This window comes from Pezoporus flaviventris, unplaced genomic scaffold (assembly GCF_033815535.1).
Source record: "Pezoporus flaviventris isolate CSIRO_AGI_PZ_B2104156 unplaced genomic scaffold, CSIRO_AGI_Pfla_v1 ptg000001l, whole genome shotgun sequence".
NCBI lineage: Eukaryota > Metazoa > Chordata > Aves > Psittaciformes > Psittacidae > Pezoporus > Pezoporus flaviventris.
In genome coordinates, this window is record NW_026892549.1 from 16,140,211 (window position 1) to 16,166,813 (window position 26,603).

General features: G+C 46.7%; 1 protein-coding gene and 1 long non-coding RNA gene across 10 annotated transcripts in view; one reads left to right on the forward strand and one right to left on the reverse strand.

The window, feature by feature from the left end:
- The window catches only part of FMNL2 (formin like 2), a 145,072-nt gene that overhangs the window by 25,760 nt on the left and 92,709 nt on the right, over nucleotides 1-26,603 (forward strand). The window lies entirely within an intron of this gene.
- On the reverse strand, nucleotides 11,505-12,046 carry LOC133280518 (uncharacterized). Its single transcript, XR_009747280.1, has 2 exons — nucleotides 11,700-12,046; nucleotides 11,505-11,572 (listed from the first exon to the last, which is right to left on the reverse strand). It is a non-coding gene; the product is annotated as an uncharacterized LOC133280518 (long non-coding RNA).

Consider the following 26,603-nt stretch of genomic DNA (forward strand, 5'->3'; position numbering starts at 1 on the left):
AACACGCATTCTTGCAGGTTACTGTGCAGGAGCAGACTGCATGCCCCCTCATGGCAGTTGTCACTGGTGGCATGGGGCTCTTCATTGCTTGGTGCCCTTGAAGCACCTCTCTGCTTTTGCCTTTAGATGAGTAAAATGAAGGTCTCGGGGAAAGTAACAATCTCATCTTGGGAGCCATTAGTGACAAATGTTAAGATGTATTAACACTAGCACTGTAAAATGTTCAATGGCAAAGGGAGCTATTCGGTCTTGGGAGCCATGAGGAGTTGGGATGGGTGTAGCCACTTCAGGCAGTCTTGCATCCCTTTAGCGTGATGAACATGGAAGATTCAACTGTGTCTTGGGTTGCATCACCAGCAGGTTGAGGGAAGGGATTCTGCTTCTCTGCTCCACTTTTGTGAGAACCCCCCTGCAGTGCTGTGCCCAGCTCTGGGGCTCCCAGTGTAAGGATGTGGACCTGTTGGAATGAGTCCAGGGGAGGCCAGGCAGATGCTCCAAGGGCTGGAGTACCTCTCCTATGGATACAGGCTGAGAGAGCTGGTCTTCGTTCAGCCTGGAGAAGGCTCCAGGGAGACCTTAGAGCAGCTTCCAGTGCCTAAAGGGGCCGACAAGAAAGCTGGAGAGGGGCTTTTTACAAGGGCCTGTAGGGATAAGATAAGGGGGAACGGCTTTAAAATGACACAGGGTATACTGAGATTAGATACTAGGAAGAAGTTCTTCTCTGTGAGGGTGGTGAGACACTGGCACAGGTTGCCCAGAGAAGCTGTGGCTGCCCCATCCCTTCCAGTGTCCAGGGCCAGACTGGACAGGGCTTTGAGCAACCTGGTCTAGTGGAAGGTGCCCTTGCCTGTGACAGGGGGTTGGAACTGAATGAGCTTTAAGGTCTCTTCCAGCCCAAACCATTCTGTGATTCTGTGATTTAGTGTGGCTTATGCAAGAGATGGGCTGGGGTCTGGGGAAAGCAGCAGAGCTGTAGCAGTGCCAGGCTGCAGTGGTGGTGGGACAGCCCAGGCTGCTGCAGCCACCTTATTTCTGCTCCTGTTCTGGTCCAGACGTGTGCTTATAAAGGGATCCTGGGACTGGAGCAAGGTGGAAATAGGCAGTCTCCTTCCCTTCTTCTCTTTATTACTAGGGTAATTTATAGATGCTGATACAAAAGCTACCTGTTGAAGCCTCATTGAGTTTAATGAAGTGAGTTTACCATGCTTGGAAATGAAATAAAAACCCTAACAAGTCAGTAACTTTCAAACGAACAAGAGTGTGATTAAAATGCTTTATTCTGAACTGCCTGTGATCCTGAGCCATTTACCAGATACACTTACTGATTAAATAGCATCCTAACTAAAAATTAAGGATCAGCAAAGGAAGATTGTATTGAAAATAACAACAAAACAGGATACTGATACCAGCACAGTAACATCTTTCCTGAACTACTTTTCCAGATTCACACCATAAACCTGCTGGTGCATCCAAGTCAGACCACATGTCTGAACAAACAGTTTTTTGCATTTTTTGTGCTGGGATAACTGTAAATACCTGCCCGCACTCATGGGAAGGTGTTTCATAGGAGCTTCTTCCTTCTGCAATATTACAGCTTCAGCGCTGGGCTTGCCTAAACAGATTCTTGTCCCCGGAGCTGCTCTGACAGAGGAGCCCTGGCGCCAAGCCTTTGGAAGGGGGATGCCGTGTGGCTGGGGTGCTATGGTGCAGTGCCCGGCTTAGGCAAAACCATGGGGAGGGGGGACCAAAGGGCTGCGGGGCACATTGGAAAGCTGAAAGTATGTGAGTATCCGCATAGGGAGGTGAACACTGAAAGCCTCAGTTACAGTGAGGACCTGTTAAAAGTCTGGAGCATTGAGATATTAGTAAATTTCAGCTGTAAAGATGAAACAAGTTAACCTTCCATGATTCCCTCAAATTTGGAAAATATTGTAATGTATGTATCTAAAAACATTTAGATATCTAAGGATGAAAGTAAAATGTGAGTACAAAATCACTGCTGTAAAGTAAAATCTGAGTGCAAAACATTACTACTGTGAAGTAGGTGTAGAAAAAAAACAGCCATTTTGTGGAGCCATTAACTCTGAACTCAGGAATGTTAATTTCTGGGTGATTGTCACAGATGAGGGGTATTATCTCTAATAATTATGTGGATTGCACATCCAAACGTGCTAGCGAAGAGCAGAAATAATATTAGCCCCAGTTCACCCAAGCACACTGATTTAACTTGATGAGAATAGCATAGTCAGATTTAAAGTCTGAAATGAGGCCTTTGCAAGATGGGCAGCAGGGCTCATGTTCAAGTTTCTGCCTATAGCAGAGCTTCTGTAGAGATCCCTAATTCTGGTTTTATTTAAGCTGCATAAAAATGCATCAAAGCTGGGGGTGTTTTTGAAAAGGGGCAGTGAAGTCTGACTTTGGTGTTTGGCTGAAGCATGAGCTGCTTTTAAAGATGCATTGCAAGAGTGTAGGACCTCTAAGTGACTTAAATGCAAAGTGGTTTGAATTTCTTTGAGTGACTTGAAAATAGTTTTGTAAATTCTCCTGTTTCTTCAAAGGATTTTGTGATGCTGGCTTTTTTTGGTGCTTTTAGATGCACACTGCTGCCTTCCAGTGCCAAGAGGATGAGGCTCTGATGGGCTTTGATGTGGTTGTGCGAACACGTGCTCTCTTGCATAGAGTTGCATAGATGTTTGCTTTTCTACCAGATGAAGTGACAGAAGGAAAGTGAGCCTGGACTTCAACTAGAGGGATATGTAGTCAGTTCAGTTTTATTTCCTATTGGACGTCTGGATAAACCCTTTTAAAAGTGTCACTGGTTTGTCAGTAAATGTTCCTTTGTGGAGGTGAGCCTGTAGATCACCTGGCATGGGGCTGGCCCTGGTTGTGAAGACTCCAGGAGATGTTCCTTTGGCTCCTGCCCAAGGTATTTGATGGTCTTGATCCAAAAACAGTAGGGAGATTTGCAGTAGCAGGCTGGGAAACTAAAAGTGAAAGAAAACCACGAGCCCTTCTGCTCCATAGATGAAATTCCCCTCTGTGGAGATCAGGGCAGGGAGGATTTGGGTGATGGGGGAGATGCAGGGATTCTCACCTTAGAAAGAAGGTGTTTTCCAACCTCATGTTTTCCCTTCTCTGTTTGATTATCTGAGGGAGTTGGAGTTTGAGGAAGGATTTTAACCTTTGCTCAGTGTCAGTCCCCTGTGAGCTGTGGTGGAGCAGGCTCTGCGGGCTGGGGAGCACTGGGTGCTTTCTCTTGTGCTGCCTTTCCACCGGCACCCCCCGCTCTCCTCCATGGGCTCGGCAGGTGGAGGATGTAGCATGGCCCAAGAAGGTAGGGGAGAGGGAGATGATTCATGAAAGATGTTTGCAGATTTTTAGCATGACCAGCATTCCTGCCATTTCAGACACTATGGTGGGTCATAGTTTGGCTGTGAGCTATGAACCATAGATGGATTCGGCTGTGATCCTGCACCCTCTTTAGAGCTGCAGGAGATACCAGAATATCAATAGACACAGAACTGGCCTCTTGAGTTGATATGAGGAAGAGGCTGGGTCACCATGTTGACACTCACTAGAAGTGCTGCAGGTTTGCAGTAGGCATTGCGCTTTGGAGCCGCTAAGGCTATTTTCCTTCATATCTCTGGGTAAGATGGAGGCAGGGGAAGAGATGCAACATGGACTTTCTCCCCCAGATTTTCCGTAAGGCTTCAGTAATGCTTTAAAGTCAGCCAGAGCTGCAGTCAGTAGATGTAACTCCAGTGGCTTCAGGATAGCTTCCCGAGATAGCAGAAGGGAGGTTTTAAGGGGGTAACTGAGGGGTGCAGGCTTTGTGCACATGGCAGAGACACCACTACCTGCTCGTGCTGTGAAGCATCAGACTGCCCAAGTACAAAACGGCAGAAGCATGCCTGGGTTTTCTTGTTGTTTTAGACATTATGTTAAGTGTTGCTTAAATGAAAAGGCTTTATTTTCTTACACCCACGTGCATGTTTACTTCCTTGTCATACCTTCTGGAGTTGAAAGGGCTCTTTCATTAAAAAAATTCCCCTGCAAACCAGCACTTCTGTTGTGGTTTTGTATGATGATGGACCGGTGAGTTTGCATCTGCGTTTCCAGTAAGAGCTTGGCATATCCTGGGGTCCATGTGCTCCTTTCTGTCTTTGTGCCATTGAGTCACCATGTGCTGGTGACTTGATGACAGTTCCTATGGGAACGGGCTATGGATCCTTTTAAGAGGGGAGGAGAAGTGGGCAGAAGGACAAGGGCTTCAGCTGAAACATGGCCAGGATTTCAAGGAAAACACGACGGCACGAGCCCTCGAGCATGTGTTTGTGCTTATTTGCACTCTGTTGAGCGTTGCTGCTCCTGTTTTTTGTATGTGTTATCACTAATATCACTCTTTTAAAATAAGATGTGGGGGAGATGACAGACACATGGGGCAGTGGTGCCAGCTCCTTGCTGGGTCTGGCTCAGGCTATCAAATGAGGTGAAACACACCTTGTAGTTGGTTTCCAGAAGCAGTGTGTAACATGGGAACAAGGTTTTGCTTTGTCTGTCAAACCTGTCCTCCCAGGAACCTGTGCTGGGTTCCGGCTGTGTAAAAATGCCTCCTCACAACCTGGCAGTAAGTGCTGCTCTCCCCCCCAGGGGACTTTGTGAGCAAGTGTGACAGCTATTGGGCTGCTCCTGTCAAGGTGTCTTGAATAAAGTTTTATCCCTTCCTTGTTTCTTCCTAAATGCCCAAGGAAACACAAGGCCAGAGCTTGAGCAGGCATGCTGGGCATCGTGTGCTGCTTTGGCATTGCTACATGATCTGTTAGGGCTTTGCTGGACTGCCTTAGGCCTGCCTCATCGGGGGACACCTCTCCCTGTCTTTATAGGTCATAATCTTGGCAAGTGTTTTGATCCATTTCCATGCAGTTGATTTTTGGCAAATGACAAAATTGTGTCTTTAAAGATATAGCCTCTAAAAAATACAAGACCCTTCCTGGTAGTATTTGAATGTTTGCTTCTATATTGTGAAATAAACTCCGGTCAGTTTGGAGAGTTTGCGGTGAAAGGCCTGCGTCTGCAGGATTTTGTCATCATAAAATGCAAGAAAAAAGTCAAAGGCCTGAAGCATGCGTCTATGCTTGTGATGCAAATCAATTACTGTAGGAAAGTAAGAGAGAAAGCAGGTTAGTGTTGATGCTGTTCTGGAGACAGTTTTGTATATGTGGGTGTGTCTGTTTTCATTATGAGCAAGTCTCCTATTTTTAAAGATTATGTCAGCAAATAAGGGGAAATGTCATTGTCTCAGCTTGATAAAGACTACGTACCCAAACCTTGCTAACATCCTGCACAGGCTGGATACTCAGCAGTGTTCAGTGAGGATTGCAACCAAATCAAATATAGGGTGGGAATTGCACGGCTAAGACCCATGTCTGACATCTCTCTCAAATCAGATATGTGATTTAAGCTCCAGTGATGCAGTGCACCCCTTATGTCCTTGTGCTACTGATTCTGGTGATGTGTAGAAGGATGCAGAATCCCACCCCATGACGTTTGCTGTGTGTTAGGAGACTGAAGAGGCTCAGGGACTTGCAGTGGCCCTGGGACTGGAAGGGACCCAAGGACGTCTCTGGTCCTCCTGCTCAAAGCGGGGGTCAAGACTAACATTGGGCCATGGGATATTATTGAGCATGGGAAGAACACTGCCTTTCTGCTGCTGCTGTATTTGGTGATACTGAAGAAAGATTGCAAACAGGGAAGGCTTTCCTAGCACTTTATTATTTCTTTTTTTCTCTTTGATACAGCTGCATGTGGGCTTGGTGATGTTTGTTCTCAGTTGTGACTGGGTGGTTTACCTGGCTGCAGAGTATTGCTTGAGTGAAAACCTTTATTGCAAGTGAGCCAGCGAGCACATTTCCTTTTAAGTGTTGAAAATGTGGGGGTGTAAAGAGCTTTGGAGTACAGCTCCACAGTGGACAGAAACTTCCTTCCCCCCCCCCCCCCCCCCCCCGCCCTTCTGGTTATGTTGCAGGAGTCTTTTCTTGGCATGTAGGAACATTAGCCAGCACAGCCTCTCTTCATTCATCCTTTGGTTTTACCTGCGGGAGCACCTTACGCATTCCTTTACAAGGTCTGGTGGGTGTTGCTGGAGGTGCTTGTTTCGTGTCAGTACTGGGGCTGCACGTGTGGCTGCCTGCAGTTAGTGTGTTTCTGGGTTAGTGGCACATCTATATCCTCAGCTGGCCCCAAGCACTGTGCTGCAGAGTTTTAAGATTGTTTTGGACTAGCTGTGTGGCATCATACCATGTTTTTTCCATGCTCTCCGTTGCGCAGCATCGGGGAGCTCTTTCTGAGCACTAATAACTTCCGGCAGTATGTGCAGAAGGACCAGGGAGGTGTGCGTGGGACAGGGGGTCACTTCCCTGGGTTCACATGTGCATGTCCCTTGATAATGCTTGTGTGCATTGTAGCTGCAAGTGCAGTACATGAGGAAGTCCTGCAGCAGGTGAGCATGCTGGAGGTGGTGGTGGGGCAGAGCAAAAGGCTGTGCGACTTGCCATCTGACGAGAGCAAGCAGTCAGCCATACTGAAAGCTGGAAATGGACCAGCCATTAACGCTCCTGCCATTAGATGTTGCTTAGAGTACCTGGGGAGAAAATTTCAGCCTAGCACTTCCACAAAGTGAGCGATGCCTTTGTCTGGCTACCTCTGTGCCCAGATGGCCCTCTTGGGTTTGTTTGTAGAGGGTTTCTAGATGTCTGCCCGGGAAGTGCTTGGCCCTCGAGGGTATAACAGAAATGAAGGGTTTTCATTTGAGCCGTACGCCTCTCCTCCTTGCTGGTAAATTGCTGGTGATGCACTTTCTTATGGCTTTTAAGCCTTTGGGATAAAACGGGAAACAATCAGAGGTCAAGTGAAAAAGAAAGAGTTTTGCTGAAGAAGTAGAGAATGAGGCCGAGATGTAGGTCAGATGCACACCGCACAGGACTTTAAAGGCTATTTTCTACAGCTAAATTGTACTTGGAGACTTTTTGAAGTTCACATCTGGTGAGCAGATTTAAGGTATGAGCCTTCAGTGTTTGCATAGTAGTTTCTTTGCTTGCTCTCTAAACACATGACCTGGAGACCTCCCTTTTGGTGAAAATGTTTGAGAATCTTGCTGAGCTTCTTCTACTTGCACATTGCAGAAGTGCCTGTGGAGGCTCCAGAAATGCAGAGGCAAATTGAGGCTTCCTATTTTCGGATTACCCACCACCTGTCACACTGTTCTGCAAGTCCAGCCCTGGGCAAGGGACCAAAGAGCCTCTGGAAGCATCCTCGGGAGACCTTTGGGATGCTGGATGACAGAGCATTATCACAGTGTGACCCAGCCACCTGGGAGGCCTGTGGGGCTGCCTGCTGGCAGCCCGGTGATAGAGGCAGAGGGATTTGGCTGAAGTCTTTGGGACTAGAGGAGTGGTGGGAGATGATATGCGTGGGTTATGCCTGATTCTTCCTTCACTCTGGTGTTGCTCTTGCGTTTGATCTCGCTGGAGTTGCTCCAGACTTGCGTCAGAGTCGGCCCCAGCTCTCCTTTCCTCCGACAGAAATCTGGAAGAACTCTGTTGAAGGCAGCAGAGCAGCAGAAAAATATTTATAGACAGGAAGGGAATCTGGTCTCCCCCCACCCTTTGGCAGAATAACTATCAGTTTCCTTAAGATACATGCTTGGCAGCAGTGAAACGTAATTCATCCCAGTGAGTGAGTATACTTCTCAGCATTCATCAGATGTAAAATGTCATGGATTTGTCATATAATTCAATTTCTTCCATTTGGATATATGTTAGGAATGAAGTCAGCTGAGGAGATGACAAAAGGAGTATTGATGCTATGGTCCCCACGCATATTTCGATGGGAGGAATGAAATGCCAGTCAGCTGGCAGTGCACACTGCTGTGCAGCCTGCTCAGCGCCTGCCATGCCCACCCGTCCCCAATACCTGGGACTAGCAAATTGGTCCAAGTGATGCCATCTGGACACCCCAAGAAGTTGGGAAGTATGCAGGCTCTCTCCAGGCAGCCCAGGGAGAGCTGCAGGGAAGCCCCTCACCATCCTAGGCAAGCATCCCTACTCATAGCCTGCAAACGCTAGTTTAAACTAGTGTTAAAAAGAATCAGTAAATTATCTCATTGGTTTATTGGGTGTTTTTTGGAAACTGTCACGTTCTTCCTATAAACTGTAGCTGTAGGTTCACATTTTATTCTGCCTTGCATTTAAGACAAGACAGGCTCTGACTTGATGGTGGTTCTGTCACCACTTGTAACATTTGAGGAAAAACCCTGCACTGTTTCTTCACTTTTAGTAGGAGTATTATTCACCTTGAAGCAATGGCAATAATCACTCCTTTTGAAATAGATGAGAACTGAAGTGACTTTATGGGAAGAATGAGAGCAGTGAAAATACTGTTTTATAGGTAACAAGGATCTGTTTTGCAAAGGGGGATGCTGTTGCCCTCATGCATAGAAATTCTTGGCCGGATCTGCAGTGCCATCCTGCCTGTGGGGAGCTGGGTGCGGTGTCTTCCATCAGCTGAGATCTGTGTGGCGCCAGAGGCAATTTTATCTTTTGGCTGCTAGGACTGGGAAGGAGGCTTATTCCCCACTCCTCCTCTTGCTTGCCTCAGCCTCAGTGAGTGTGTGGAGCACCAGCTGTTTCACAGGACAGCAGTAAGGTTGCTGTGGGTGCTGGGGATTGCAGTCTGGACCTCAGTGAGCTTCCTGACTGTGGGGCTAATCCAAAGCAGGTATGAAGGCAGGAGATGAGGGCTGTTCCCTTGCGTTGGTTACACTTGGCAGGGGTGGCTTTGTGGGACCCTGCCCAGGGCAGTTCTGGTGTTCCTGTGAACAGCCCTCCCCAGGGCTGGCTTGTGCCCTGAAGTGCCTGTGGCAAACAATAGTTATTGCCTGTGAAATGCTCCTCGAATGTCTTTTCCAAGCACGCTGTGGTTGGCCAAACAGTGCGCGTGTTACTTCTCCATGGAGGGAGTCTGGCAGCAGGGGCAGTGCAGGCAGCCCAGGCTCAGTCCTGGAGGTGTCCCTGCTCTGCCTTGCTGTGGATCAGCAAATAAGAGGACAACCATGGGTTAACATAGACATGTTGGAGGGTGCGCTAGGCAAGGATCAACCCGTGTGCAGCCTTTTGCTATGGAAAACTCCAAGGAAGTTATTGGCTTTCCTGACACACATGAGCGGGAAAATAAGTTGTGAAAGATGGGGACCCACGCTGGGTGAGGCATGGGACAGCCTTGATAGGCTGGTGGCTGCCAGCTACAAGGGAGAGGATGAACCAAGCATATATATCTATTTATTTGTGTTTGTAATGCAGTTCTGTGTTTGGCTTAAACTTGTGTTTTCGTATAAATAGCTTTAGTGGGCTTTGCATGAAGGCAGAATCCCCTTAATCATCACTATCTCCTCCGTGCCTGCTTGCTGCTCAACTCTTCTGTTTTTTGGAGTCACTGCTCTGTGGAGCTGGGGCTTGAAGATGGGAGTGGGCTGAAAAGGTACACAGTAGGTCCCCCAGTGTGCATTGAATTTCCTAAGGTAAAATACGGGCTGCTCTCTGGGACAAACCACTGTTTGGTGGGAATTGGTGTAGCTGCATTAATTCCAGTGCATCATTACCTCTGGGGATCTGTGTGATGGTCACACAGCACATTTAATTGGTGTAGCTGTAGCATTGTAACAGTTAATTACTAGTTTATGAACCCCTTGTATTGCCCCAGCTCCTGGCATTGACCCATCATGTTTCTGTCCCTGGACTGGGGTTATCCTGGTGTTGGGGACCTGCTGGGCAACACTGAGGGAATGTGGTTGGGGTCAGCTTCTGTAGCAGGAGAAGCTTCCGTGCCTGAGGAGCTGCTCAGTATCTGGAAGGAGGGTATGGTACTGAAGGTAAGAAAAGGGTGACAGGAAAGTTGTATGCTGTATGAGAACACCTAGCTGTGGGAGTGTTGCAATAGCAATCTCTGCTGAGGGCTGCCAGTGGAGCCCCATTTGGGGGAAAGTGATTTCAGTGCTGTGGCTCCTGCCAAGTGGATGCGGTCACTGCCGACAAAAGCAGCGGCAGTCTTTCCCCAGACAAGGGCACAACCTTCAGTCAGGGGTGCCTTTTCACATGCTGGTAAGTTAGTTGTGTGTGTGAGTTTCTGTTTGTTTATAATTTCTTCTTTTTCTAGTTAAAATATGTAGTGATTTTTATGCCTGCGAAAGTGGAAGACCATAAGCGTTGGCGCAGGTGACCTTGCATGACTGCAGTATGGAATCCAGGGCTAACCAAGTCTCCCCAGTCCCTCCTCCCTCTCCATCCCTGCTTTTTCCTGCACAGTCCTTGGGAAGAGATTTTCGTCTGTGTCAGAACCTGCAGGGATTTTGTGTTTGGGATGCATATCCTCCCTGGGATTAATTTAAGACTTGTTTTATTAGTGACCTAATCCATATCTGGATCCATTTCCCTGGCCAGTGCCTCCTAACTCAGTCGTGCTTTCTTCTCCTGGCAGCTCTGCAGTAGGAGACTGCTGGAGAACTGGTGCAACGGTCTGTGACCACTACCAATGGTGTGGACTTTCTCCTGCTCCCTGTCATCAGATGTGATGAGTAGTTGAGGAAATACTATGGGAATAGGTATGAGAAACCTTGCTGCCTATGGTTTTACTGTGCAATGGCCACGAAATAAGAGGAGGCCTGTAGACACAGTGGTATGCTTTCTGTTGTAAGGTGTACCTCTTGGCTCTTTTCTTGGGGAGCATACAGTTTTTGAGCCATGCTGTTGTGTGTATCACTGAAGGTAATACTTTCACAGTCCTTCCCAGGAAGGGAGAGTGTAGTTTGCCTGACAGAGCCTCGGTGGAGGAGGTTTATAAAGTACCTTTTAATTAAAGATGAGGAAACCAAGATGTGGAGAGATTAAGGACCAGTTTTCTAAAGAAGCTCTGTGGCTAGTCAGGACTAGATTTTTCAAAAGAGCTCAGCTCCTATTGAAGTAGTAAATGAACAACTGGATTTTCAAAGCATCCAATCATGTTGGATGCTGAGCTCTTCCAAGCTTGGCTGTAATTGTCAGTGGGAACTGCCCACCCCAGGCAAAGGGAGGGTGTTCCTCTCCCACTGTAGTCAGTAATGGAGTTGTTTACATCTGAGCCTAGCCCCTTGCACCGTGGGGAGAAACAGGTGCTCGGGGCTGTGAGAGGTTTGACTGTGTTAGTTTTGCACAGGGGAGGTGGATATTGGATGCGCTCATTCTGTTTGTCACAAAGGACCATGACCTCAGAGGGACATGTCTATGTGCAAGGTGAACCCCCATTGTTTCTGTTGTGCTCTGTCAGCTTCAACATCATTTACGGAGAAGTTCAACATCATCTACTGTGAACTTCCCAATGCTTCCTGAGTGAGAGGGTCGTGTGGGTAGTTGTAAGCAGATGCTTAAACCAAGCATCTATGAAAGAAGATACTAAAATTATTGAAGATGCTGTAATGTAGTTTGGTGCCTTTCTTGAATTGGCACTGGAAATGTTTTCTGCTTTCCCTGAAAGCCATTGAATTCTGTTAAAAATAAAAGGACATGAAAGAGCCTGTAACTGGTGTGCCAGATTATTGCTGTTAAGAATACTGAATCTGAAGATCAGAAAAAACTGAACTGTCGTGAAAGCTTTTCTTCTCCAGTAATTACCTAGTTTTGAATGGAGGTCCCAGTGGGGCAGGACTGCCCAAGGAAGGAAGGAGGAATGTAGTGTGTATTGTCCTTTTATATTCTAGGCAAAAATGTATAGGAAATTAAAGAAAATACATTTTCCTGTGGAGATGCTTAAGCTCATGCTGTGTTTGCATGAAAGGCTGCTGCAGGAAGCTCCATGTCAAAAGGGAATGACAAATAAGGGAAATTTTGCCACTGTGCTCAGAACTTGCATCCATGTCCTGCATTCGTTGCAGGGTGGTAGGGGGACATGGTGGTCCCTGCCTCTCCCTCATGTCCATCAGTCATTCAGAGCAGCTGTGTGGAGGCTGCTCTGCATCAATGGTGCTGCTCAGGTAGCTCTGTCGTGTCCCAGTGTGCTCCCCAGAAGTAGGAAGTGAAGTTCCTCCATCTTAATTCTTATGGCCCTTTCCCGGGGCTGTGCCACACAGTCCGCCAGCTGCAGCCATCCTCGCTTGATGTGGGTGTCTTCAGATGGCTTCCATCAGCTCCACTAACGAGCAGTGTGGCTTTATTGTTAAAAAGCACATGAAAGATGCCCACGGAAGTTGCCAATTTCCCTCCCTGGCCTTTCTTAAAATCATAAAATGAAATCTTGGGGTTGCCTGTTGTGGCACAGATGCCAGCAGTAGTTCTGCTGTGTAGCTTAGTGCAGGCACACACGCACTCAGCACTTTGAGAATGTTTTCCCTTTTTTGCTCTTTTCATTTTCCCCCCCTTTTTTCTCTGCAGTTTTTTTTATTTGTTTGTATTATTTTCTGTGCATGCATTCTAAATAACAAGAAATTGAGGAGAACCTAGTAGGGAGGAAGCCTGCATTACTCTCCTACTTTCCATCCCAAGGGACATGCTGTGCTGCATTTCCCATCTATGGAGCAGAGCCTGTGGCCTGCAGCTCTGCAGCATGCCAGTCATCACCAGCCCAAGTTCAGCAAAGCTTCTCCTGCCCTGAAAGTTAGTTGCCTTGTGTGGAAGTGGGCAGGACTGTCTCCACTGGCAGCTCACCCTCTGAGAGGGACATGGCATGATGCTCTGTGCACACATCGTTTATGGGACAAACTGAAAAACAGAGCTGCCTTGGTTCATCCAGGTAGCAGTCTGTGCCACCTTGTGCAGTTGGGTGTTGCAGTGCTGAGAATGGCATTATTGCCCCTCTATTTTCAAACAAGAAGGAAAAGTGTATGGTACTTGTGGAAGGATACTTTTGGGGGGGGTGACAGGGCGGTAGCAGAGGGGGTTTGAGTGAAGCAGTGTTTGGATGAGCTGAGCTCCTCTGGTGGAAAGCATGGCCATCGTGCGCTGCTGGAGAGCTGTGTGTTCAGCCGTCCAAGGCCAGCCCGAGGCCAGGGAAGCTGAGGTAACCCACCGCATTGCTTGCCATATGTTTCCAATCACTATTTTTCTGGCTGCCTCCAAGAATTAGCTGGTCTGACCTCACTGCAGTGCGAGGGCTGCAAGGAACAACGCCGCCTTCACTGTGCAACGGCGTCCAGCCAGGGGGGCCGGGGCTGGGGGCAAGCACAGCATGGCATGCCAGCTCCCTGCCCCAGAGAGGGGGGGACCTTTTTCCCCCTGTATTCCATGATGCACAAGAAAACCTCTCTGAAGACCATATTATTTTTATATAATTTCTGTTTTACTACCTGGTGGAGATGTATCTCCCCAGGACCGGACAGCCTGGAGCATTGCTGGTTTGAGAGGTACAAGTACCATAGATTGCTTCTGGTTTACTCCTGAACAGGCATAACCCACTCTTCTGGGTAAGTGACAGAACAAGCTAGATGGTGATCTCAGCCGACCCTTCAAAGAGTGGAGGGCCAAGGAAAAGAGGAAATTCTCTAACCGGAAGTTAATGGCAAGTTATTGCAGACCTGTCAGAAGCAAGATCAGGAAGGAGAGCCTTTTTCATGCATTTTGTTTTCCTCTCTCAAACTTATCGATACCAACCTTTTATTTTATGCAGGTTCACAACCAGCAGGAGCCCAGTGCAAAGGTGGAAGGGATCTAAACCCCTGAAATAAAGCTGTGTTAAAGAAAATAGCAATGTGACAATATTTGCCTTTGTATTTAGACTGACTTGCACAGTCACTTGAGCAGGTTCAGCACCGCAGTACTGTTTTCATTAGTCTGGATTTGGAGCTGGGGGAGTCAGAGAACCTGTGTCAGTCCATGTGGGGTGAGAGATATCAGCCCACCCTAGATCTGTCTACCTGAACCGCTGTGGCCAAGAGGCTAGTGGAGCATGCTGCATAGCAGTGGAGTGTTAATGGGACGAAGCTTGTAGCAGGGGAGCAGAGGATGTGTTTATGTGCAGCAGTATGTGGCCTTTCTGAAAGTGGGTGGAAGCCCCGCTGCCCAGCCCCATGGCTGTTCCTGCAGCACATGGCCAGGGCTTCTGCCACCCTGGCTGTGCTGTTACACATTGTTAATTAACTTCTGCTTGAAGTGCCTGTAGCCAGAGTGGTACGTCTGGAAGAGACTTGGTGTCAGTGGGAAAGGGTGAAAATCCCTTCACTACTGCCTATTCTTGTCTTTGTGTGAGGAAGGGAGTCAGTGATTTGGTGCTCATCAGGAGCGTCAGGTTCAATGTCACTGGCAAAGGCTCATCTCCCACCAGCTCACCCCCTGCGTAGGGCTGTGAGTGCTGCTGCTGGAGGAGAGCTGCTCTGGAATGGTCTCATACCAGATGCATTAGCGCGGGCCAAACCAGTCTGACTGGCTGTGATGCGTAAAGGCAGATCCTACTCTTGCTCTGTCTCCTTTACTCTAATTTAGACTGGTCCATCCAGTCTACAGTGCAGAACCAGTAGCCAGCACCTTTCCAGGCACCCTCTAAATGAAATAGGTGGCCACTGCAGCCTCGTTAACCTCTACTCTGGCTGCCACAGCGTGCGTTCTCTCTGCAGCATCTCTAGATCCCGTGTGCCTGATCTTGCCTTCCTCCATAGTGCTATGACCTGAAGGGGAGCCCTTTGCAGCTCTGTGCTTTTTAGCATGAAACATTTACTTGTTCTCCTTGGCTAGATACTGTGCACAGTCCTTGCCTGCATGATAGCTGCAGTTACGGAAAGGGTTCTTGGTCTGAACTCATGACCCAAAGCTCTTGTGGGTGTAGGATGGGCTTGTGTGAATTGGAGTGCATAGCAGCAGCAGCGTCCAGCTTCCTGCTCTTCAGTGGTTATTTGTCTTTGCTTTGTATACAGTCACTGGCAGAACACTCATTTTCAGGTTTTAAATTGGAGGAGGATTTCTGAAGGTAATGTGTGTTTTGAAGGCAGAGCTGATGCGTCCAAGAGTGAAGTGATGCCTGGAGTATTGAAGCACTGGGAGTTTTCCATAGATAATAAAAGAGAAGTTATCACAAAAATAGCTGTTATTAAAAACAGTCACAAAACAAACTGTCGGGAGATTTTTTTTGTATCTGATAAGGAAAATAAGAAGATAAAATGTTAGATCCAGGCAGTGAAACTTTAAGCTAAGAGGGATTTTTGCTGTTTCCTTCTCAGTGGCCAGGATTTCAGCTCTCTGCTCAGACTTGTTAGAAATCTCCAGGCTTGGTTATAATTTGAGGGCCACTTCCCATCTTGTGTAAGACCAGTCATAACTTTGTGGAGCAGTCCTTGAGCCTGTGTGAGCTGTTCGGCATCTTGCAGGAAGCGGTCCTGTTGGGTGATGAGCCTGACTGGCAATCCCACGCAGGGAAAGTTCCCAGTGACATCAAAAGGAAGTATATGGGGAGCAGGGAACACAGGATCAAACCCAAGAGATTATAATTATTTATGTAAATCCATTCTGATGATCCGCTGAAACCCCTAGAAGCAACAAGCTGGCTAAATACTCTTTTTGCATATTGCATGTGTTTATTTTGTTGGTGGCTCACCAGCTTGGAAGGAGGGCTGTGTTTCAAATTAAAAGAGCCTACCCTCCCCTCACCTTTTGTTGTCTTAGATGGCAGTTTAATTGGGTCGGGAACTATATTTTTGTCTTAGCTGGGGCAGCAGTGAGCTCAAGCAGCAACAGCAGCCGTAACAAAATGGCAGATTAATTCCTGGTGAATTTGCATCACATTGCATTGGTTGTGCCCTGGCAGTTTGGTTCTTGCAGAGCACAAATGACATGTACAGATGAGTAAAGCTGCTCAGCTGCAAGTTGCTTTGAAACTTTTTAAGCCTTGAGCTTCCAGGAGCACGAGCATCACCTGTCCTGCTTTTGGGGTTATGCTGCTCTTGTAGTGGATGCACACGGAGAGTTTTGAGCTCTCGAGATGAAAAATGCTCTTGTGAGTGCCATGTGCTGTGAGTCACTGTCAGGGCAGCACGGCACCTGGAACAGGATTTGGTGGAGCCAAGGTAGCATGGAAGAGTAAACAGCTTCTTGCTGAGAGCTTCGTCTTGTGTCACGAGTTAAGAGATTCTGCAGTGCTCTGTGCTGGGAGAGGCATGACAGAACAGCTTGGCATCGGGCCTGTTTCCTGATCCAGCGGGCAGAAAGTAATGGTGGGGTGAGCAGTGCCGGCTACTCCATGTCTTGAAATAGCAGCAAGACTGCGGCAAGATTTCAGGGTTACATTTGTAATGGATCTAACCAGTGCAGCCTACTTGGATGTCTTCAGGTGCTGCTATAAAGACACTACCTACCTGCTGAAGAGAGTTCACAGGCGCAGCCAAGGGGTGGGCAGAGCTCAGTAGTCCTATGCCATATTCTTATAATTACAAGAGCAGGTTTACTTAGAAAAGCTTCTGTTACCTTTTTTTTTTTCCTAGTTGTGCTCCCTTTCATTTCCACAGTAGTTTTTTAAGCACAGAGTTGTGTGTTTGCTGCATGAATAGCAAAATAAAATGATGCCAAAAGCTTAATTTAAAGTTGTTATTCTGATTTCTGTCCAAAATGTAATTGTTTACTTTACCATTGCAGTATGTACACATGGCACCAGCAGCTGGCTGAAATGATTTTTGGGCCAGATTCATTGAAAGTGGTGTAATTTCAAAATAGTCCCTTCAGCTGGATTCTCGATGGACAAAGGCCGTGAACCCATGGCTGTGGAGGGTATGGCTGGTGTGTGTTGTGTGTAGAGACAAAATCTGTGTTAGTATATGGGAAACCAGCAAAATATTTTGTTCACACTTTAAATGGGTTTGTCAGTGTTCTGCTGATACTTCGTTAGAAACTAGAACAAAATAAGAATCCTGTAGGCAGACACAAAATCCCCGCCCTCTGTCTTCTCTTTGACCCAAATCCCTGGATCGAATGGGTTTGTTTTTTGGGCTGCCAGAGAAGGTTGGGAAGTGTAGAGGATTTATCTGATGGAGCAACTGGGATGCAGCACTCTGTGTTCTCCACACGGCATACAGGAATCAACAGCATGAAAATTGAAATACTTTCCTTGCATTTCTCTTGAAGAGGAGAGTAACAAGTGATGGAGGTTTGTTGTGATGGGAGTGAGAAAATGCACTCTGTGAGTGAAAGCTGGTGGTGGATTTGGAGTACTCCAGAATAGTGGTTTTGCTTGTTTAAGACTTATGATGAATACTTTCCTCCTGAGCACATTTATATGCATGCCAGGTGTTACTCTTGGAGCCCGGTTATAGTCTAGAGGTACTTGGATAAGTAGTGCTGTAGTAGCTAGTATCTGAGGTGAACTGTGTGTGTGCTGCAGGCAGCCAACAAGCACTAGTCCCTTGCCTTCCAAGGAGACTATATTTCACAGAATCGTATCACAAAATGGTGTGGGTTGGAAGGGACCTTAAAGCCCTTTTACTTCCAACCCCCTGCCACAGGCAGGGACTCCTTCCACTAGACTAGGTTGCCCAAAGCCCCATCCAGCCTGGCCTTGAACACTGCCTGGGATGGGGCAGACGCAGCTTCTCTGGGCAACCTGTGCCAGTGCCCCACCACCCTCACAGGGAAGAATTTCATTAGCATTTCTTAGAGGACCACACAAGACTATTGCGAGTGTATATTTACAGTGCTCGTTTTTTCTTGTCCCACAAGGTCCCTACAGTTTTTATTTGTGTCTCTCTTGCTGGAGGTGCAGGATGCTGCAGTTGGGTGTTCCAGTGCTGTTTGTGACTGCTGGTGTAGAGACTTCAGACACCAGCAGCTGAGCAGTGGCTGTCAGAGACTGTCACCCAGGCTGCGCACTGGGGCCAGCCTAGCTAGGATGCCCGATGCAGCTTTTGGCATCCAGAAGGGATACAGCACCGCTTTTCACCAGAGCCATCCTGATGCGCTAGCTTTTAAAGCTCTTTTCAGGGCCTGAAGGATTGTTATACTTTGAAGGCAAAAACCCACTGTGGTAATTAGTTATGCAAATACAGTTAAGGTGAGGGTCATACTATGAGAAAGAAAACGAGAGACATACACCTTCTCGGGATGGTGTCAGGGCATGAGGCTATATTGCAACTATATCCTGTGTTTGCATAGTTTTCAGCATAAATTTATGACTTTTTGCAATATCCTGCAGAACTTTCAGTGATCCTGAATAACTTAAATGATCTTCAAAGGAACATTAGTGTGTCTCCTTTCAAACTCAGTTTGCAGAAGGCTCTGAAGAAACATTAATGAAATGGTATGTGATTCACATAGGCTTTGTGAATCTTAATTGATTCAGGTTCATAAAGAACTTTGATCCAGGAATGAAAGGCATTCAAGAGATGTGACCAATTTCAGGTGACAATTATCTTTATTTGGAGGTACTCCCTAGTTTTGTGGTAATTAATTTGTGTTCTTCACACACAAGCCCTGATGGGGATGATATTTCCTCGTTCACAGATGACTCCTGTCTAGTTCAGGCTCTCGGGGTGAGTCTGAAATGCGCGTCTGGCCTTGCTGCACCTCTCCCCTACACCCACACCGTCTGCTCGCCTGGGCTCACCGAGCATGTTAAAGCCTGACATCACCGTTCAGCCCCGTCGTGATTTCGCAATCATAAAAAGCAGGATTTAGAGAGCGAGCTGCCAGTTTTAATAAGCCCTGAAACACGCCCAGCCAAGTTTACTTTATTGTTCTTGGGATACACAAAAAAAATTGTTTGTACAATAACGTATTTTGGAGGGTTTGGCTGACTCCGGCGTTTCCTGCCTCCTCCTTTTGTTTTCCGGATGTATCAGCAGATGTCCATGAAAGTGCTAAATCTGCACCCTGCCTGACCTTTACCGCTGAGGAAGGTAAATCACTTCTGTCAGGAGGCTTCCCAGAATATCTCCCAAACGATACTATTGCTATTGAAAACAAATCTAATTAAACAGGAATCTTAAGAAGGTTTGTTTTTTTTCTTCCCCTGGTAATGTTTTAATTAGTAACCTACATCACACATTGCCTATGCAGAGGTTTACACTTTGGTGCTTTCTCAAGAGGTGAAAAATATGCTGATGATTTCAATTTTAGGGTTTTGTGTTCTTGCTTTTTTAAATTTTTTTTTTTTTTTTGGACACAGAGAATAATTTAAGAGATTAGGCCGCCAAAATGGGAAATAATATTAGGAATATTAAGACAGCATTTGGCACATATGGTGGTGGTGGAATCCTCTGTGCTCTCCTGACCTAGTCCTCGGTGCTCTGGGACTAAGAGAAACTAGCTGGCAGGGATTGAGGATGGGCGCAGTTATCCAAGCTCCCAGCCTCAAAGCAGTGGATGTCGAGACTCTGCCCAGATACATCTTGTCAGGTTTATCTGCTGTTGCTTTGTGTCCATGGGTTGTTCTTCTGTCAGTCCTATCACTCTTACTAACAGTTTAGCCACTACATCGTAAGTGATTAAGAAAGCTTGCTGCGATCTAAAGGTAGGTTCCCAAATCTAATCGTAATGTGATCACTTAAATAAGCATATTCCTGTCCCAAGGGTGTGTCTTTTCAGTTCTTAAGCACACATCTGGTGAGCAGCCAACTTTGAAAGCTGGGCTCAGCCCTCCTTTGAGGGCATCCTGGTCCTTGTCCTGTCCCTGGAGCATGTTCAAGTGAGTTTTGCAAAGTTCCCCTGAGCAGGAAGAGAGGGGGAACCCTGAGTCCCCAGGTCCTGTCTTCTGCAGATGTGACCCTGGGAGTGGTGGTGTTGGTCTCCAAAAGGGCTCATCTGGAATAGCTTACAAGTCAGATTTTCCAATGTACGTGTGAATGTGAGTTTTTAAAGTGAATTACAGCAGAGTGAGTTGTTCTGTGTAGGGGTAGGGAATGGTGTTCATTCAAAAATGAACAAATGTTACTTGGGAAAATGACCAGGATGGTGAAGACTTCCTACTGACTTGCATAGGAGTTTTTGGCATGTACTGTTTGCCAAATAGGTCTTGACTCTAAGAAAAGTAATCAAATTATTTTGATTTTGTTAGTGTGTTTTTTGGTTGTTATTATTAAAATAAAAATAAACCCACTACATTTAAATTGTGCCATGTACATATTAGCAACATGAACCTCAGCAAAACTATGAGACTTTGACTTACAGCAACTCATACAGGAAACTAATACCAACGCCCGTTTCAACAGATGTCGTGTGCCAGGAAATCAATATAATACATTTCCAAATAAGAGACACGTTCTCCATGAGAACTGAGTAATGAAATTATGACTTAGCACGCGTACAGTGTTGGAGCCCTTCAAAAGTGTGAATTATTTGCCATTGGGAAGAATAGATCACACTGGTGTTTACATGGAAGGTGCTGAAGGTGACAGACTTCATGCTTGGTCCCCACCTCTCCTAAATGCTGTGTCACATTGCTCCCACCACTGGCATTTTGTCTGAATGTGCAATTCCCTGTCCTGGGATGGGAGGAAGAGCCTGCTGGGAGCTGTGCCTCGGGGAGGATTGGATGTATCTCCTGTGGATCACTCTGGGCACAGAATAGTCTTATTGTTGATCAGAGAAATCACACTTAAATATCCTCAGGGTATTGGGTGGCAGTCCTCTTTCCTGACTCAGGGTTGTTACATATACCTTGTACACTCACCTTTGTCTCAGCACTAGCTAGTGCCAGATTTTTGCCTGCTGCCAGGAGCTCGTGGACATCACGACAGCAGTAACAAGTTTGCTGGGATGTAAACTCGTGCTTTGGGCTCCCATTAAAGAAGCTGTCAGTCCTATGCTTAACCTTCAAGAACCAAACCCCATTGGATTTTGGGGCTGAAGTGGGGATTTTGTTTTGAGGAATGTCTTCTCCCCCTCTGTCTTTGTAGATGCTCCAACTCCATAGGTAGCGGATGGAGACGGAAGGGTCTGTACACGCATGTCCCTTCTGGGTGAGCTTTAGGGAAAAGCAAGTGAAAGCTTTGAAATGCAAACTAAAGGTGATAAAGATGTCAGGGTGCGGTATGGTACTGGAAATTTGGGGTGCGATAGGCACCTTGTTTTTGCTTTGCAGGGGTGGGGGGCAGGAAGGGGAGTGCTTCCTGGGCATGTTGAGGCGTCTGTGTGGCTTTGGCTCAGGATCCCCTCTTACGGAGCAGCCGAGACAGGAGAGATACGATCAAGATGCTGTGCTGTTTGTTTTGGTTGGGAAGACTGGCCAAGTTTATTAAGATAAATATATATGAAATTTGCATAACTGGCAGAAGAAGATTGTTTGCTGAATCTTGAGAAAGCTGCTTGTGTTTTCATTAGTACTGCATTAAAATAACTGAACACACCACCAGAGCTCCCTCTGGGTTAGTTTTGGTGCACAGGATGGGTCCTTGGGATGCAGTCCCTCCCCAGGCCGAGCCCTGCCTCAGGAACCATTCTGGGAATCCTCCTTGTGTTCCCGTTCTTTGAGAGGCTGAGGATCACTGAGCCTAGCTCAGTACATCAGGGTTTATGGAGCTTGTTTTGCTGCCGTTTTAAGGGTGTGTTTGCACCCTGTTGCTGTTCCTCTCTGTCAGGAGCTGCTCTGGTGTCTTCCTGTGCGACCACCTGAGCACTGGTGCTGCTTGTGCTCCAGTCATGGGTTGTGCCATTCATCACTACAGGCAGGATGTCCACTTTGCTCTCGCACCACTTGGTGTTTTTTCACCCAGTTGAAATCAGGTGATAGTAAATAAAAAAAATAAAAATCAGTTCTAAAATCTGCTTGGTAATGCCATTAGAAGTGCTGTCTGACTTCGGGAGAAACCCGAGTGCTGTTGTGTCTTGACCTCGTTTATATGCTGCATCCCTAAGGACATTTGCATTTTAGTAATTTTTACTGAGGTACTATCACAGCATTCATAAATGATCCCTGGCATACCTGGGGTGTGGAAGCAAGGAGCATCCTGTGCTCTGACATATTTATACACTGAATAACTACAGTTATTCTTGTACCAGGCAGAAGCAGCTGTGACTGCCAGCATGGTGTCAGACTCCATGAGCTTGTTATGTTTGATTGAACAGTACAGGGTGGGAAGGAGTTTTCATTTTAATAATAGGCAGAATGGTTCCTGTTTTCTGCTAAACGAAATCATAACAGGCCTTGATCAATGCTAATATCTCTGCATTATTCATAATTCCCCAGCATTCCTTCCCTAACAGGGTTTGCCAGGCGCCCGCGTAGGTGTTTGGTACAGAAACCAGCCATCTCCCTCCCTTGGCAGCTCTGAGGACCCAGAGATTTTTGTACCTCTTGAAGCAGAAAATGGCCATGGCAAAGCATGTGTATAGAAATCTGCAATGGAAGAAAATCCTGGGATGGAATTGAGTAATAAAGTTTTAAACATGCCTAAAGGGGGAAATAGTCTGACTTGGATGACAAGGGACTGTAATTAATTAAACCCACTTAGGCAGACTTCACAGGGTTCTGATGGACAATGGTGCAGCCAGGAGAAGAAAGGACCCACAGCTTGAGATGGTACCTGTAAAACCCCAGTACATGTGTTGAGCTTTATTAATGGCTTTGCTCTGTTGTGTTAGATGTTTTGATGGATACCATGAGATCCTAATTGGTAAAACATGTTTTATGAAAATGGCCCTCTGCCCTCATGCTTGGCTCTTTGCAGAGACAGTGTTTGTCAGAAAAGATGGGAAGTGCAGGAATGCTGAAATCCCCGTAGGGCTACACCCCTGTTTCACTGGCGTGAGGTTTGCATGGGTGTATCTGTGAGGAGCTTGGGTCCAGCTGGACTCCAGGCCGGAGTCCCAGCTGGCTGCTATGCCGCTTGCCCCGCTTCGTTTGCAAGCCACAGGCAGTCTTAACTAATAGGCTGTGAAAGCTCCACTGGGTTTTTCTCACACTTGCAAAATCATGTCCTTTGCGGGCAGCACCAGGAGGTGAGGCAGGTAGCAAGGCTGAGGCTGGAGTTTTGGCATTTGGCTATGCTGGGAGTGCTGGATCCCTTAAACACACTAATGACCTCGTCTCTGCCTGGTCCTGCTCAACTGGTAGAATAGGTGTCTTCCTGGGCACCTGGTGTAACAGCACAGGCTGGGGCATTCTTTGCTTTTTGTATTTATGGCAGGGCCTGGGGGTCCTCAGCCTCTTGTCCTTCAGGGATCCAATAATCATGTAAATGGCCAGGAGTCTCACTGGTGATCTGTGGTTGGGAAGGGAAAGCAAAGTCAGATTTAGAGATTCAAATGCAATTCTGCTGTTTACGTTACTTCACGTAAAAATATTTTTTTTCGTGTAACAGTTGTCTTTATCCTTATAAACATAAGTACTCACAATCCTACTTTTGGAGTGGTTTGGAGAAGTGTCACAGTCGGTTTGTATTAGGTGCTTTTTAGCATAAAGGTATTTTCTCTGGTTTTTCTTTCCACAGAAGGTATCAGGGGTAGCATAACTCTGTTAGCTCAGCCTCTGCTTGTTGGGAAACTCTCACTAGTATAAGTATTGTCAAACTGCAGCAACCATGGCTTAAATCCTCCTCCTGGCTTTTTCATTCGTTAGTTTGCAGGCATCTCAGACGGCTGTTAATGAAGACTTCCATCCCTGCCTTCTGCTGTGTGCTTACCCTTTCCCTTTTCTAAGTCCTTTTTTTTAAGTAGTTGAGTGATGTTCAATTTTGGGTGGTTCTGTTTTTCTTCTGACAAATGCTTTTGGACAAAGGCGTGTGTTTCTCAGTGTGGTGGAGAACTGATTGCACAAGCTGATTCATCACCACCAGCAGCAGAGACCCGATGAGCCATTTCAGGGTGCAGGGCTGTGCTTGCTTGGGGCTGATGGCTGCTGGGTCCAGCAGTACCCAGTTCCTTTCCAGTTAAACTGAGATGTGTTCTGAAGTATGGTCCCTTGCAGCGTGTTTCCAGAGGTGATCTGATTGCTTCTTTTCTGGTATCAATAATAAAGATTACCTTTAACCTGCGATCTTGGAGCACTTGCTAAAAATGCATTAATGAACCAGAGAGGTGTTTTCACAGTCCTGTTATAGGCACAAAGGGAGATGCAAGAAATACATTACAGTGTTGTATTGTTTTCCTCTTTCAAAGATGGTTATTTTTTTGTCCACCATGACCTTTTGTGTCTGATCCTGTGTGTCCTGTGGTATTGCTTTTTTGTTTAGTAATTCTTTTGCATGTGCATGTCCTTTTCCAGCTGCAACCACAGCTTTTACTCTGCAGCACAGACTGGAAGCTGGAAACTGTTCTTTCTTGGCATACCTTCTCTGGGTTGCTATGCTGCAGTTCTAGAAGAAGGAATTTCCTAGTGCAAATGAGTGTAGCCACATCTCAGATAACATTAAGAATACTTAAGCGTTAGCAAACCAGGGGTTCCCCTGGTCAGGAGAGGGCTGCTTAGGCAGGTCTGCTGCTGCTCCAAAAGTCATTTGCTGCACTGTTGACCATTAGCTGCCCAGTGACTTGGGAGTGAATGTATCTGCCTGGAAGAAGCATTAATTATGATGTTTTGAGTTATGTGATTTGGGAATTGATCATCTTTTCTAATCCCATAGTGCTATAGCATATCTAGTGCTTTGTGTTTTTCTTGGAAAAGTGTTAGGATGGGCATTACCCAGCCAGATCCTGCGTTTATTCCTGCAGAGAGGAATTAAGATGGATATGGTGTTCAGAGGGTTTCATGCTGGCTTCATAATACTCTCTGTCTGATTTTAAACCATCAGCCCATAATTCTAACTGGTATGAATTGTGTCACTGAGCAGTAAAACAACCCATTTTAATAGTATGAATAGCAGTTAATGGAAATACTGTCTGTGAAATCACACCACTTACCTCCAAATATTAACGTTCCCTTTTCCTAACAACCCAACTACTGGGCTTTTTTTGGGCAAAGTGATAGGAGTTCCTTCTTGTGTGCCCCAGGGACATGCAGTCTTAGCTGCAGTGAGCAAATGGCTTGAAATCAATGGCCCTTCAGGCCAAGAAGTAGCGAGGTACCATTTGTTTGCAGAGGATGGGTGGTATTCCTGTTTAGCTGCCTGGTACTCAATGTCTACACAGCCTAGTATCACCAACCCAATTTTGTAAGGGAAGTGCTGCAGCCTGCACAGAGGTGAACATGCCTTGCAACTCCAGCTCCACTGGGAAATAAAGCCAAGGCGGGAAATAAAGCCAAGGCAAGAAATAAAGAAAAGCATTAGTTTTCATGGCACTGAAGCAGAGACAGCATTTGTCATTTTGGAGGAACTACTGAGGAAGAAGTGTCTCCTGTGCCCCACTGGTGTTTGTTTGTGAAGACTGGTGGAGATCTGTGGTGTGGTACTGATGCTTCGCCTCAGGGGGCTGAGCTTTGCTCCTGGGCATACCTTTGCGGATGGTACCAATTCATTTAAGAAATTGTGAACTAGGGGAAGCAGACCCCAGTGCCTGTGGAAAAGTGTATGTTTGCCCATGGCCAGTAGTGGTGGATGTTTAATGGCTGTTGGATATTCAGTATCAGTGCACAAACTGGCCTGAAATCAGTGTAAACCTGGTTGGTTCTGATATCTCGCTCCTTCCATGCTCCTTTCCTAAGGAGTGGCTTGAAGGAGGACTTGACTCATGCACTTCTTTTAGAAGCTGACTTTTTTTTACTCTTCTTTAACAGGCATTCAGAAAGCAGGATTTCATGTTGTTCTTTTCTGCTGCCATTTTCCCTGGGACAGTCTTGCCTCTCCTAGCCCTTGTGGTGCCAGCCATGCTTCTGCTATGTGGCTGGCTGTGGTGACAGTATAGTAACCCTGGATCTTCAAGGTTTTGAAGCTTCACCCTGTTGGCCTGCTCTTGGCTGAAAGCTGATGGGCAAGGTATAAGCTGGGAAAGGGATTTTTGTCATGTAAAATTAAATAAACCCTTGTGAGCATCCAGCACATTTTTGAATTCCTGAAAATAAAAAAAAAATATCCTGAAATTCTGTGTTTGTTTGGTTTTGAAGTGAAACAAATTACCTGCATCCTGACTGTGCCCCAGTGGCTCTGGGCCCATGTCAGCCCCATGCACAGCATTGGCTACGGAATGAGCTGAGGACACCTGGCATCCCGGAGCACCAGGGATGCTCCAGGCCAGCGCCACCCTGGATGCAGCATCCAGGGCCTCATTGAGGCTTGTTTTGGGAACAGAGGTGGTGTTGGAGACTGCTCCCAGATAACAGCATACCAGGATGAGGAGAAACACAATGTTTTGAAGACAGTCAAGGTCCCTCACGTGTGAATGATGTAGCTGCCAGTGGAATGGGTCTTGCAGTTTGCTAGCAACCTCTACCTGCCCAGGGTGCGGTGCCTGAGGGCTGTTGTCACGTCCACACAGCCTCCTGCTCGATGGTCCGGTGGAGGTGTGTGTCTGACTGGGTACACTGTGTGTCCAAAGGTGTTCCCATCTGCCTCCCAAAGCTGCTGGCTATGGCCCAAGCACAGCAGCGCTCCAGCCACCCACCGGCCTCTGAACATCACAAAGCAGTTTCGCCGCTCCTTGTTCTCTGTCCTAATTTTTTCTTTCATCTGTGCTTGTTTTCCTGTCTGTGTTTGGACAGAGAAGCTGTTTCAGCTTCAGCTTTTTGCTTTGACTTGTTTA